The following is a 15,938-nucleotide window of genomic DNA, read 5'->3' on the forward strand; positions in this document are numbered from 1 at the left end:
CATGAAATTTCATATGTGCAAGTCATGAAAAAAGTAAGAATGGAATAATACAGGTGTTGTGCTATTTTTATATTAGTAACACTAAAATAATGGTAAAGTACTTAATATTTACTTTAAAAATACTTCAGAAATAGTTCTGATGCCCATCTAAAATTTCATGTTACCAGGATTAAGGTATTATTTTAGTTATTATATAGTTAAAGTATCAAAGCTGACTGTTGCATCTGAACAGTGAGCATTTTTGATGCAAGGGAACTTATTACACAAGGTATTAAATTAAAGGTAGTTTTAGCTAGGACAATTTTTGCTGTCAGAGTATTGTATAAGAAGGAGATTGCAAAAGTTTCCCTGAAACATGCACATCGGAGTTCTCAAAAGTACATTCTTACTACCAAAAAAGGAAACTAAAAGGATCATCCGAAGTTTTTGTATTTGCCTTCTGAACTTTCTGTATGATTTAAATGTTGCGAAATTCTAAAATGCTGGTCATGCCAGGGGGTTTGATGATCTCAGTATACAGAGTAGATGAGTATGGGGAGAAGAGAGTGTTTAGGCATTTTTTGGTTAGATTTTACGCTCTAATCCATTATCTTTGTCATATTCTTTTAGAAACAAACTTGTTAGAGTATAAATATAAAGCCTCTTTTCAATATACGGAAGCATGAAAGGATCTAGCATTTAAGAAACTGTTTCATTTCCATCTTATATTTCTTCTCCGCCATAGGTTTGTGCATTAGTGATGCTCCATTTAAAACGCTTTTTTTTTCTTTTATTATATATTAGTATTAGTTCCTAGTATTAATGAAGCAAAGTCACATAGCATACATTCAAATCTAATTACTTGTTAGCTGACAGTGTATTAATCTATTTTAGGATTTTTGTACAAATTTTAAATGTATATAAAATTTACAAAGAAAATTCCATCCGCTCTTTTCCCTAAGGTCAACAGATGAAGAATTTTTTCTCTTAGAAGACAGTTGGTAGAAGTATACAGCTCAATGCTAACACAAGATTCTAAGTTTGGTTTTTAATCTCAGAGACTACTCTTGTGTGAGACATTAGTCAGCTAATTGTCTGCACTATGTTAACTGTGGTGGCATTGTTTCTGTTTCATAAGATTAAGACATTAAAATGTTGTACAGATTTCAAAGTCTAATAGTATCTTAACAACAAATGCAGCTAAATGGCATTGAAAAGATTAATTCTAGCTATAGAGTTCAAGTTCACACTGAAAAATAACTTTATTTCTCTGTTTTTTACCTTTAAATTAACACCTGTGTATTTATGGCTTCATTTTCCATGTTGTTACACTAAAAGGTAATGTCAGTTCAATTTATACATTACTTTTGTTTACTGGAATTTATACTGCTATCTTTAAAACAGTGGCACACTAAATAACTTGCAAGGTGTGATTGTAGACTATGACTGGCGGGGATTCACATGCATCTGAGTTTATGGCTTGGCCTTCAAAATGACTAGTGATTATTCTTGTGAGTCCTTCTAAAATGTAGAGAGAGCAGTATATCCTTCACCAAGCAGCAATAAAATTGTAATCCTTCAGCAATCATCCTTAACCTCTGCCAAAGAAAAAAGCAAACTTGACAAGGAGTTTGTGGCCCCCCAGGATCTTGTATCACAGGCTATGAAATATGAATCCATGACAAAACTGTTGATTTGTGTTCTCTTAGTAGCTGTTGAAGATAGATAACTCTATATGTATGTTTTACCTGCAGAAATGATGAGGTTTTTTTCCCTGTAATGCAGGAAAAGAGACAAAGACTGGAATAAATAATTATTTTTGTTACTGTTTGAGAACACTCGAACTGGGAGACAATATTTCTGTTGAATTAGATTTGAATAAGGCTCTAAGATCATATTTGACAGATATTCCAGTTTTGGATGCAACTGTGGCTCCAGTGGATAAACAATGTAATTACCATGACCAATAACATTTATAGAAGCAGATTTTAATCTTCTCAAAATTTTTCTACCTAAACCGACCATACACAGGAAGCTAAGATCTCCCCGCAGTTTACAGCTGTTGCTTTATCTTAACTGCATGATTAATTTCCTTAGATATGGCTGTTTCTTTAGAACCTGATGAAGATTAAAGGAGTTTTAAACATTCAGTCATTGCCTTTACGGTCCTTGCGAAATGACAGCTTTATAGAAAAAAACAATAAAACTATGAATGCTTACTTTTTTTGCCTTGCCTAAAGAAACAAGAGACCTGTTTCAATCTGGTTTTATTCACTGTTTCTATTTCTGTTTATTTTAGAAAGATTTGATTGCTGGTTTTGAAAATGTGCATTTGTTTGGATTTAATTATTTTGACTTCATAATTGAGATTGCATTGATCTTTCCTGTTAAAGCTTTGAGCACATACTTGACATGTAGTTTGGATTGCTTTTATGGATATGTGCTCTTAAATTATTCAAATAACATTATTTCGAACACATTTCATTCCACGTGTGTGTTCTGAAGCAAGTTTTCCTGATGCAGAATTTGCTGTATATTCTTTGTTGTTAAAGTGATGTGACTGTCTCTGGACTGTCTCTGGGGCCAGGTGGTGTTTCTTCAGTTCAGTAGATGAAGGAAAGTAACTTTAACAAGCAAGAGACTGAGATAATCAAGTGTCCTGAGTTCAGCTGGGATAGGGATAATTTTTACAAGAAGCCAGGAAGTCTGACCCAAACTAGCCAGTCAACGGGATATTGGATACTACATGGTGTCATGCCAAAAAGCACTGTCCTAGTTCAGCCCCAGCAAGCAATAAAGAACCACATAATCTCTCTGTCACACCTCCCCCTGTGGTGGTATGTGCAGGAGAATCAGAAGAAAAAGGCAAAACTCGTGGGTTGGGTTAAAGACAGTTTAACAGAACAGCAAAGGGAGAAGAAAATAACAACAATAATAGTGATAAAAAGAATATACAAAGTACAATTTTCTCACTGCCTGATGTTCAGCTCTCTCCCGAGTAGCAAATTGCCCTGCCCAGGCCAACTCCCTCACGTAAATACTGAGCATGATGTCACATGGTATCGAATATACTGTTTGTTTGGCTATTTTGGGTCAGCTCTCCTGGCTTCTTGTGAAAATTAACCCTGTCCCAGCCAAGTCCAGAACATCAAGTAACCAAGATTTTGATTTTTCTCGATAGTGGGATGGATTTTAGCTTTTAGAGTAGGAATACTGATTTTTTTCAGATATCTTACAGTTTATTCTTTAAATTATAGTTTTTTAGATTACTTTTCCTTCAAAAGTTTAGATTATCTGTTCTAGACAGTGATGGGGGACATGAACTAAAATCTTGTCTGTGTAGGATAGTGTCACTCTTTTCCATCTTATTTACCGGCAGAATTGTCAGAATTTTGCTCTGGAATTTAATGAACACAGTGCCCATCCCCACAGAGCTTTATCATTGTGTTACATACATTAATATTTCATGTGTCTTCCAAGGGAACATGTTGAATGTGGATATTTCCAGTTCTCTGTCACACGTTAATTAGCAGTATGGATGTAAGCATTTACTCATGGCTGAGAAGAGCACCTTCAGCTGTCCATAAAAGCATTTATCTGTGAAACAAATCATTCAGTTAATATTTGGCCAGCTCTAGCCTAGACCATGCAGTTCTACAGAAGCTGCTGAAGTTTTATTTCATCTTCATGCTTCTAAAGCAGATGGCTTATTCTGAACTGTGAAAGCCCTAAACATGTTTTTGTACCTCCACATGGAAACTATGGCAAGATGCAATGTACTGAAGTGCAAACTACATGATTATATTATCAGTATCCATATTTTTACCCACACTTCCACTTCCTCCTTCTCGATAGCAGAGACAGTTGTCTGAACTGATCTTACACAGCTTTTTGTTGCATGTGCATTCTTTTTGAAAAGAATGTGTAAATCACCATCCAACCAATCTGCTGACTCATTTTGAATCATGGGGTTTACCTATGTAATTTCATCTTTCAAGAGATATGTATGTTTCCATATTAGTGCATTGAAGTCATCATTTTATTAGTAACTACCAGTGCCACTTGCTCTGCACAGTGTGCAAGTATTACTGAAAATTACATTAAATCAGTAAAAAAAAAAATATTAATTTTCTGATGTTTTGCTATTGTTTCCAACATTACCAGTTATCTGGGAATACAGGAATTTTTTGTCTGATGAACTGGAAACATGTGAGCAGCTCTTTGTAAACATCTGTGGCTTTGTATCTGAGCAGGTATATGGTGTAGCCTATATTTGTGATGTGTGGAAGACATTTTGATGTCTTCAAACTCTCCTGAGCTTCATACTTGCATTATTGAGTTGCAGCATAATGAAGTATACAATGAATGAGACTTGATGCAGTATCACCATCATCTTATCACACCTCACCTTTTCAAAATTCTTTGAAGGTTAACAATGAAAACAGTCTGGGAGAGATTAAAGAATTGTTATTCTATCATATGATTTATAACTTGATAGAGAAAACACATTTAGGTTTGGTTTTGAAATGGAGTATCTTACATACTGTATATTTTAATTTCAAATTTTAAGTCAGTGCATACATGAATCATAAAAATGTGGATGTTGTGTTGCATAAAACCAGAAACTGATCTTTGTGGCCTTTTGCTGAACTTGTTCCTATAAGTCCATACCTTTCTTGTACTGGGGAGCCCAGAACTGGAAACATCACTCCAGATGTGGTCTCAAAACTGCAGAAGAGTGAGGGAAAATTACCTCCTTTGACCTGAAGGACAGTCTTACCAGTAAAGACTGAGATAAAGAAGGCACTGAGTATCTCAGCATTTTCCAGGTCTTTTGTCAGCAGATCGCCTTCCTCGTTCAGCAGTGAGTCCACATTTTCCCAAGTCTTCCTTATGCAGTTGATGTTATTGTAGGATCCGTTCTTGTTGTCCTGCATGTCACCTGCTATGGTCAAGTACAGGTCAGTCGTGGCTTTCCTAACCCTATCCCTGCAAGATCAGACAGCATCTCTATACTCGTCCTAGATCACCTGACAGTGTTTGTATGTATTATGCACTTCCTTTTTATGTCTGAGTTCAAGTAGCAACTCCTTTTTCACCTGTGCAGGCCTCCTACCTGCATTTGCTTGATTTCCTACTTGTTGGGATGGATATTTCTTGAGCCTGTAGGAGGTGATATTCGAATATCAACAAGGTGTCCTGCACCACTCTTCTCCAAGACCATATCTCATGGGTTTCTTCTAAGCAAATTCCTGAAGGGACCAAAGTCTGTTCTCAAATGTCCAGGATTGTGCTCCTGCATTTTGCTTTGCTTCCTTCTCTTAGGATCCTGGACTTTACCATCTCATGGTCACTTCAGCCAAGGCTGTTTCTGACTTTCACAGCTCCAACAAGTTCCTCCTTATTTGTAAGTATTAGGTCTAGCACAGCACCTGCACTTATTGGGTCCTTGGTCACCTGTGTTATGAGATTGTCAATGCACTGTAGAAATTTCCTAGATGGCTTGAATCCTGCTGTGTTGTCCCTCCAGCAGATACCTGGACGGTTAATAACTCCTACTTGGGTGTGAAAACTCTGCCAGAAATTTTCATCTCCGTCTTAACTGAATCATGATCAGATTTATTGCTTCATTCTATTATGAAAGAACTGAAGATCGCATTGGATTTGGTGATTTTTGTCTCCTCGACACGGACAAAGCCTAGTAAAATGCACATACTAAATAGTATTTCTATGGTGAATGCTTGCAGACTACTGTTTTATGAGTTCCATACAGTATGTACTGACTTAAGAATACTCTTCTTTCACTTTCTTTTTTTTTAAGCGGGTATCCTCAACACAGATAGTTCACTGAGCTTTTTACGGCAGCTATGTTAAGGGGAGGGCAGAAGTGCCACGTGCTTTGGTCATGTTGGAGATTGTTTTCCTTGAAAAATGTGATTTTTAAGAATGCAATTATGATTTTATTTTGACGTTTATAATTTCTAGCTGGGTAGATTTATTCTCATATGAAACTGAATTTCCATCATTAATTGATTTTGGATGGTTTATTCCAAAGTGGCTCACCACAGACGAGTTCATAGTATATGGAATCACAGTACTTTCATCTTCCCATTCATAGTATGGCATTCTACTTTTATCTCAGACAAAAGAGCTATATCACTATAGAGGTGAAATTTTGGTGTGTTTACTTATTTGCAAGTTAGGGAGCTGCAGTAAATGTCATTTGAGTACCTGCAAGGATGCGTAGTCCAGAAGCTAAAACAACTGGTGGAAAACAATGCATTAAAGAAGGTTTAATCACTTCTATTGCTAGGTGTGAGTATTCTTCAGTCTCTTTTGAAAACTTTCATATCAATATAAATTTTTAAATGTGAACTGTAGCAACAGTTCAGTAATGCTGAGTAGCACAGTACAGCACTGTCAGCTGCCTTTCTTGAAGTGGCATCATTCAAACCTCACAGTTGTGGTGATCAGCACCCTCCATCATACTGGCCTGGACTCTGAGACACAGATGGAATACTATGACCTACCCGAAACTGCAGAGGCAACATAAGAAAGGCAAAGTATATTTACCACCTTTCTAAGATCAAGATATTGAAGAAGTATGAGACTGTTGAATACTTGCATTATTTAAGAAAAATTCTAATGAGTCATGTTCACTCCATCTAACCTTACCTACATTTAAGTTAGGCATCTAGTCTAAATGATTTTTTTTGTATAACTATGTGGATTTATGCTGAAAATAAAAAATGTATACAACACTTAGATTACTATTGCCCACTGGGCCTTTTTGCTACAGCTAAAAGCAAGCAGCTTGTCTTTAGGTTACCTATCTCCATCAAAATATACAGGTCAGTGTTTAAATGATAAACTTTCATAAAAAAATAAAAGAATGGGTTTGCAAAACAAAATTTATTTTTTTCTCACAATATTTTTCCCCATTGATAACCTCTTCTTTTTGTTGCAACTACTGCAACTTCAAATCTAGTTGAAAATTCAAGCTTCTGATGTTGCAAGACTTAATGATAAAAAGGATACATTTTATAAATGTCCTTAGAGCCATAAAAAATATTAATGCAAACCATGACAAAGTGATCTGAATTTTAAACAAATTTCTCTTTCCTAAGTACCGTTAGTATGGTGCAGCTTCCTGCTGAACACGGAATTTGAAAAATTAGATTTTGTTGGTAATTTTATGTAATCAAATTTTATGTCAGATCTGGCATTCTGTTAAATTAAATTCTGTCTAGGGGCAAATGCTGACTTTTAACTCAAAAAGATGCTCTGAACTTGAGCTTGAAATTGACGTAGTAAATTCTTTTCTGCCCTTCAGAGTCCTGAAAGAAAAGGAGGGCATAATTTAACCTCTATTCCTCAAGGTATCCTCCACCAGAATTTAAAGTTTTTACGTGATAGAATACGCGATGCTACAGATGACTGTTCTCTTTTTAGGAAAAAAGGATAGCTTTGATTTTTATCTATGTTATTATCTTTTCTAAGAGTAATAGAATCATAGAATCTAAGATTCTGTTTTATTATTTGCTTTAAGAATGTAACATACTTCATTTGTATTACCAATGCTGCTACAGGATATACACATTATAAGCATGTTCAACTTAGTATGATAAAGCAAAATCAGGTAACACGCAAAAAAATAACAGTAACCTTCGCAGTAGTTTATTTTGGCTTGTTCATGCTAAAAGAAGAGAACACTGGTAAATCCTGTCTCGTTTAGAGACTTTTAGTGTAAAATATGTCATTTAAAAATCAGCCCAAGATATAAATTATACCAATTTGGGGTTTGGTTTGCACAAGCATAATATCCTAGAAATAGATTTATTTATAGTGTACATATATATATATTATATGTGAAGAAAGACTGTTGTGAGCTCCTTTCTTCAAGCCTGTGACCTCTGACTTCAACAAAGATGTGCCACTTGCTAGACAACAATTATATTGAAAATAGAGATATATTTTTGTTTCCCATTTTGCAATGAATGTTATTTTTTTTTGCCTGCAGGCATAATTGTCTCATAACTAAGTAAAATAATTAATCATTTACCACAAAGACTTGAAGATTTGACTTTTCACCAATGTACAAGAAATACAAAGAAATATTTTATGATGGTAAGCAAAAAAAGAATTTTTTCTGAAACCAGTTCTGTCTTATCAGTAGTCATTTTGACATGAGTCAAGCTACTGGAGAGAGTCCAGTGGAGGGCTACGAGGATGATGAGGGGACTGGAGCATCTGTCCTATGAGGAAAGGCTGAGGGAGCTGGGCTTGTTCAGCCTGAAGAAGAGAAAGCTGAGAGGGGACCTTATAAATTCTTACGAATGTGTTAAGGGTGAGTGTCAGGAGGATGGGGCCAAACTCTTTTCAGTATTGCCCAGCGACAGGACAAGGGGCAATGGGCACAAAATGAAGCATAGGAAGTTCCGTCTGATCATGAGGAAGAACTTCTTCCCTCTGAGGGTGATGGAGCACTGGAACAGGCTGCCCAGGGAGGTTGTGGAGTCTCCTTCTCTGGAGATATTCAAGACCTGCCTGGATGCGGTCCTGTGCAGCCTGCTGTAGCTGACCCTGCTTTGGCAGGGGGGTTGGACTAGATGACCCACAGAGGTCCCTTCCAACCCCTAACATTCTGTGATTCTGTGATTTATACTTTGTATACTCACTGTCTCACTGAGAGTGCCTCTATAGCCTACTGATAGAACGGAAGATTTTTTTAATCTTTCCAGTGCTTAAGGTGCACTCCTGGCCCATTATTTTGTTGTATTTTCACCATTCTCCATCTCTAAAGTAGAGGACCATACTTAAAAATAATGAAGATTGATATTTTCAGTTTTGACCACTATTTTTATTATGTCCGTTTCTCTTAAGATAAGTTGAACTTTTCAGTAACACCACTCATACACTGAATTTCATTGCTGTCAATAATTGATTGTAAAGAAATTCCAAGGGGTTCAAGTGTCGCGTTAAAATTGTTAAAGGAGTCTGATAAGCAGCAAAAGAAAAGCCCACTTGCATCCTAAACTCTCTCTCAGAGGACAGTCTAGGTGTGGCTGGGTCTACTCCTAGTCCCAGACTTGGTCAACGGTTTATGTCTGAAGGGTTAAGTATGTAGCCACTTATCAGATTCAACTTCCCTGCCAGAGCCCTTCCAAGGACTTTCACTGAAACAAATACTGTTCATGTGATTGATTGCTTACTAGAGTTTCTCTAGATAGATAGTTCTGTTTCATGATGTCATGTGATTCACCTTTCATCTTCTTGTGGCTGGGTGAGACTGTGTGAAACAGAGAGTAAAGATTTAAAAATGCTTGACTGTTCTCTCTGTTCCAGTGAAGAAACAGGATGCAGAACCTTTCTGATCAGCTTGGAAGAAAGAACAGTTCTTTCACATACATGATAGTACAAAGGAATTTCAGTACTACTGAAGAAACACTAGGTGTTCTACAGGAAACAATGCAGATATCTGTGACTTAAAGGAATAAGGAGTAACTAGATTACAGAAGGAGTAATAAACTATTAAAATTCAAGACAACCAGGTCTACTGAAAAATATTTTTTTCAATATTGTTCAAAATTTTGACAGTTTAAATATTTATTTATTTCTAAAGTATATATAATTCTGTAACATTTATTAGCTCATTACCTGGTCGCCCAGTGCTTCGCACGGAGGATGTTTCAAGCAACTGTTTGGTTTCTGTTGGTTTGGCATAGCACATGGAATTATAACAACAGAGTATGTTGCCAAATAGCTTATGAAGGTGTCATGTTGTCTTCTTCCTAAGACATGAGATGATAGTAAATGCTTACGTTATTGAGTATTTGTTAGTTCTGAAGAGCTAAACAAAAAAAATCTTTGAAGATAAAGCAATTTTTTTTAATTCTCTTCCTCAAGCCCATTGTTGCTTCAGTGGAAGATCAATACAGAAATAAAATTGGTTCAGTGTGCTTGCAAGAGTTTGTAATTCTCTCCAGATTTGCTTTAGCTGAAAGCAATAGGAATTTCTATTTTCTCTGTGGGTGTTGAAAATCAGTAAAAATTAAGAACAGTAAGAAACTAGCCTTTGCATGAGTGTCCAAAAAAGGACTGGTGGAGGGAAGGCGAAGAAAACGTTTCCCACAAGTCAGTTTGGCTCTGTTTGATACACCTCATGAGAACCAGTAATTGTAAAGGAAGAAGAAGGCAGGTGTCCAAAAACAGTGAAACAGGCAGGGATGTCACGTAGTCCAGGCGGCTGCAGGGATAGATGGATGTTCTCACCTTGTACGGAGGATATGGGAGCAGTTCTTCTTAGTCTAGGTGATCAGCTCCTAGCTCAGCAGCAAATGTCCTACATGGTTTTTAAAGAGTTTGGTTAATCTCAGCTTGTTACTTAGATTGCATAGCTCTAACATGGGAGTGTCGCATTAAAGGGGGGGGTAAGGGGAGTCTGATATTCAACTAGCCTGCCAGAGCCCTTCCAAGGACTTTCACTGAAACTGTTTCGCAAAGTTGAAACAATAGGTAATTTATTCAAGCGACAGTTATCACAGATTCGGAATTGCCGTTGATAAATTCACTGTCTACAAAAGTTGAGCTCAAAGTAATAGTTTAGCGCTTTAGTTAACAATGTGTTCCCGGGGATACGTCTGACAAAGTCAGAGGCGCGACTCTTACCAAAAAGGCGTCCCTTCTTGGGGGGGGAAGAGAGGTTCAGGCCCGTCGACCCGTCCGTCAGGTGAAGTTCTCGCTTGGCTCCTCCTCCCAAAGAGAGTTTTCAAGTGCCAATTTTTATATGTTTGGAAATCTTTTTGCGAGGTGGGACTAAGACAATTATTGTGTATCGATTTGCTCTTGGCATGGAATGTCGTGTCGTCAGAAGCGGGACTCCACAGTGTGACACGCCTTCGGAGCGGGCATCTTGGTATGTGTATTCGGGGGCCATCTGTGCTTTGTCCAAAGCAATCTCTGAAGCAATCTCTGGCTGCGCAGCCTCTGCGGCGCCCCACAGATCACTGAGTTTACAGTGATGGGCTATCCCCCCTTACTTTTGTCTGATAAGATAAGCACCAGTTATTTACTTCCTTTGTTAGCTCTTCGGCTCTTGACAACCTCAGTCCGTTTGTCTTTTGTCTTGCATTCGACAAGTCCAGCAAGGCCATCGATTACAGGGAGTAGTACTTACCTATCTCAGAAAGTTGTTTAAAAGATTAAACGTTCTCAGGGCAAGTTAAGTATTTAAACAGATTAAAAAAATGTGGCATGGAAATCCTGGTGTGTGATCTCTATTTTGTCCAGCTCTGTGGTCCAACATCATCACAGGAACTCAGGTATACTAACTTTGGATCTCTGATCCGTGCAGTTCATTGGAAATCCTTTTTTCATAGGGGATGAGAGAAGGAAGAAACAGTGACGTTTGTTCCGTGGGTTTCTATAATTAATTTTAATTGCTATAATCCTATTTTTTCTTACTTCTTGCCTTCTAAATAAAGAAAGGGAAGAGACCAGCATGGCTGAGTCAACACATGCTGGGCAAACTAAAGCGCAAGAGGGTACTGCACAGGCAGTGGAAGCAGGGATGGGTACCTTGGAAAGAGTATAAGGGTGCCATCCAGTTGTGCAGGGATGGGGTCAGTAGGGCCAAGGCGCATCTGGAGCTGAATTTGTCAAGGGATGCTAAGAATAACAAGAAGGGCTTCTACGGGTATGTCAACCAGAAAAGGAAGGTTAAAGGAAGTATACCTCGCCTGATGAACGAGAATGTAGACATAGTATCAACAGATGAGGAGAAGGCCGAGGTACTCAACAACTTTTTTGCCTCAGGCTTCACTGGTAACCTCTGTCCTTACACGTCCTAAGTCAATGGACTGCAATATGGGGACCAGAGGGGTAAAGCCCCTCCCACTGTAAAGGAAGACTATGTTTGGGACCACCAGAGGAACCTGAATGTACATAAGTCTATGGGGCCTGACGTGGCATATCCCAGAGTCCTAAGTTGGCTGATGTAGTTGCCAAGCCACTCTCCATGATATTTGAAAGGTCATGTCAGTCAGGTGAAGTCCCCGGTGACTGGAGGAAGGGAAACATTGATTGCACCCATTTTTAAAAAGGGTAGGAAGGAGGACCCTGGGAACTACTGACCTGTCAGCCTCACCTCTGTGCCTGGGAAGATCATGGGACAGATCCTCCTACAAGCTATACTAAGGCACATGGAAGACAGGGAGGTGATTCGAGACAGCCAGCATGGCTTCACCAAAGGCAAGTCCTGCCTGACCTACCTACTGGCTTTCTATGATGGTGTGACTACATCACTGGACAAGGAAAGAGCTATGGATGTCATCTATCTGGACTTCCGTAAAGCCTTTGGCACGGTCCCCCACAACATCCTTCTCTCTAAGTTGAAGAGATATGCATTTGATGGGAGGGCTGTTCAGTGAATAAGAAACAGGCTGGAAGGTTGCAGCAAGAGGGTGATCGTCAACAACACAATCTCCAAATGGACACCACTGACAAGTGTGATCCCTCAGTGATCTGTACTGGGACTGATGCTATTTAGTATTTTCATCAATGCTGCATTTCAATCTTGCACCTGGGTCAGGGCAACCCCCGCTATCAATACAGGCTGGAGGATAAAGGGACTAAGAGTATCTCTGAGGAGAAGGACTTGAGGGTACTGGTGGATGAACAGCTGGACATGAGCCGAAAATGTGGTCTCGCAGCCCAGAAGGACACCGTATCCTGGGCTGCATCAAAAGAAGCACAGCCAGCAGGTCAAGGGAGGTGATTCTGCCCCTCTACTCTGCTCTGGTGAGACCACACCTGGAGTACTGCATCCAGCTCTGGAGTCCTCAGCACAGGAAAGACATGGAGCTGTTACAGCAGGTCTAGAGGAGGGCCACAAAAATGATCAGAAGGCTGGAGCAGCTCTCCTATGAGGAAAGGCTGAGAGAGTTGGAGTTGTTTAGCCTGGAGAAGAGAAGGCTCCTGGGAGACCTTATAGCAGCCTTCCAGTACCTGAAGGGGGCCTACAGGAAAGAAGAGAAAAATCTTTATGGCAAGGCCTGTTGTGATAGGACAAGGAGTAATGGCTTTGAACTAAAGAAGGGTAGATTTATATTAGACATAAGAAAGAAATTCTTCACGATGACGGTGGTGAGGCACTGGAATATGTTGCCTGGAGAGGTGGTAAATGCCCCATCCCTGGAAACATTGAAGGCCAGGTTGGACGGGGCTCTGAGCAACCTGGTCTGCTTGAAGATGTCCCTACTCACTGCAGGGGGGTTGGGCTAGATGACCTCCAAATGTCCCTTCCAACCCAAAGCATTCTATGATTCTATGATACAGAATCATATTCTATTTCAGATAGATATTTAATATATAGTTTATACATATGCAGAGAAAAATGAACAAAACAGGACATCAGACAGCTGATTGTTTCGAGACTAGCCAGTTTAGGTCTAGTTTTACATACTGGCAGCAAGAAAATTCTGTACTGAAAATTGAAGCGGTTGGTTAAAGAGTACTGAGTAATATTTGCAAATGCATTTGTTATATAGTCGTCCTTAGTAGTAAAGTTAGAGACATGTGAGCCGCATCTTTCGTAAGGTCTGAAAGAAACTCATTTAAGGAACTCAGCCAAGGAAGGAAGGTATTTCTCTCCCTTTGACTGAAGTATATCAATTACTTGATGGATTTGTATTCTGGAATGTAGTTAATTCAGGTGGGAAATGCTTTTTTATTCATCTCTCCACTACCTTGACTGTCCTTATTATCCTTTGCTTCTTCTTTGAAGCACGCTTTGACCTGGCTTTTTATTACACCATGAACTGTCCATGAAACTTTCTTCTCTGATTGCTCACTGTTGCGTGCTACTTGTCTTTTGTCCCGCTCTCTTTAGCTTTGTTGATATATTTTCTACGTAGTTACTGAAGCTGCTGTTATATCTATGATCATTTTCATCCAAAGATGTTCTGTCTTTTTTGTGACCATTACTTGATCTTGTCCTTGACATGGTTGGAAATACAGAATCAAATAAAAATGCACTTCATTGGAGACTGATTGCAGAAGGAAATTTAAGCTGTGAGTAAATGTAGCAGAAACTAGAGTCCAGACACCTTCACCAGAAGCAGGTTTGGTGCGCAAATTTGTGCTAGTAGTAAATCTGGCACTTCAAAACAAATAAAGATATTTTAAAATAGCTAGGACTAGTTTTCGAAGGCATTGCTGTTATACTGGTATTGACAAGGTTGTACAATAAGGAACTCACATGTTCAGCTGATAAATTTGCATCCACCTGTGAATAGCTTAATCTTTTAGCAAAGTGCAGGCAAAATTCATAGAAAGAATGTGTACTGGAGCTCACGCACTGGCGGGGGGCTACAGGGTTTCCCTGTGAGGGGAGGAGAGGCCGGGGCTGCCCCGGGATGGACACAGCCGGTTCCAGCCGGCTCCGACATAACCCACAGAGGGCAGGGCTGGGCCCCGCAGCCATGGTGGCGGTGTCTTGTGAAAAATCTGTTTCACGAAGGGCAAAACGTCACAGAGGCAGAGTGAGGAGTGAGGGGGGAAAAAAAGAGAAACAATCTTGTGAGCACCAAAGTCAGAGAAGAAGGAGGGGAGGAGATGCTTCAGGCACCAGAGCAGAGATGCCCCTGCAGCCTGTGGAGAGACCGTGCCAGAGTAGACAGCCACCCTGCAGCCCATGGGCTGCAGCAGGTGGGTATTTCGTGAAGGAACTGTGGCCCTTGGAAAGCCCACACTGGAGTAGGGGAAAAGTGAGGAAGAAGGAGCAGCAGAGAGGAGCTGTTATGGACAGACCTCAAGCCCCCATTGCCCATTCCCCTGCTGTGCTGCTTGGGGTGGGGATATACAGGAGTTCAGAATGGAGCGAAGCTGAACCTGGAAGAAAGGCGGTTAGAGAGAAGGTGTTTTAGTTTTTGTCTTTATTTCTCACCACACTAATTGGCAATAAATGAAATTCATTTTCCTCAAACCAGATGTCCTTTGCCCATGATGGTAAATGGTAAATGATCTCCTTGTCTTTATCTCAACCCAGGAGCTTTGTCATCTCATTCTCCCACCCCGCTGTCATGTTGAGGAGGAGGAGTGAGAGAGCAGCTGGGTGGGTATCTGGCAGCTGGCCAAGGGCATCCTACCACAGAAGGAACAGTGAAGTAATATAGAAAGTGATTTTTCTACATTCCCTGCGTATGTAGTTGTGTGGGCAAAACTTGGTAATAGAGATGTGACCTCTGTAGATTATTTAAATTATAACTGGTGCTGCCTTGTGTTGGATAAGGTTTTATTCTTCTGTTGTTCAACAGAAGGTAAAGGTGAATCTATTGTAGAATTCTTGTAGCCACGTTATAAGTGTTAGCATATACTGAACATAGAAAAGTAATTAATATTTAGCACTACTGGAGCTATTGTCTTTCCAGAGGCATGAAAAACATCTGCTGCATTACAAGGTATTTCAGGATACGGTAGCTGTTTTAACATGGCTTGTAATCAAGTTCTCTCGGTCTGTGGTAATGCTGTGCTTTGCTATGAAATGACAAAACTATAGAAGGCAAAATCTGCATTTGAGTTCACACTCCAAGTGAACTGTGTTAAACAGACATGTAATGTGGAGGTTTGGAGTACATTAAAATAAAATTCTCCTCTAGGCTGTGGACTGCCTTTTCTAGAGGCTTTGCTTAACTGCAGTATCATATATTTGCTGCACATTTCCCCCACTTGGGGAAATGGTGCTTATATAGCACCAGTTCACACCTGTGCCTTGGGATATATATCCCTGTGGTTTTTTCTCTACAGCTTCTATGCAGTTCGCAGTGCTGGTCAGATTTTTGCATTGATGGTGGATATAACTGCCTACTGAACTGATGGGTTTTAGTGAGAACACCAGGAACTAAGAATCCTTACATTGTCACAGAAATTGTTTTGTCCCCCCTACAGTTCATGTTGTCTTG

At 39.4% G+C, this 15,938-nt stretch overlaps 1 protein-coding gene across 1 annotated transcript in view; it reads left to right on the plus strand.

The window, feature by feature from the left end:
• The window catches only part of EYS (eyes shut homolog), a 966,530-nt gene that overhangs the window by 793,897 nt on the left and 156,695 nt on the right, over positions 1 to 15,938 (plus strand). The window lies entirely within an intron of this gene.

Source organism: Opisthocomus hoazin, chromosome 2, assembly GCF_030867145.1.
Source record: "Opisthocomus hoazin isolate bOpiHoa1 chromosome 2, bOpiHoa1.hap1, whole genome shotgun sequence".
Lineage (NCBI taxonomy): Eukaryota > Metazoa > Chordata > Aves > Opisthocomiformes > Opisthocomidae > Opisthocomus > Opisthocomus hoazin.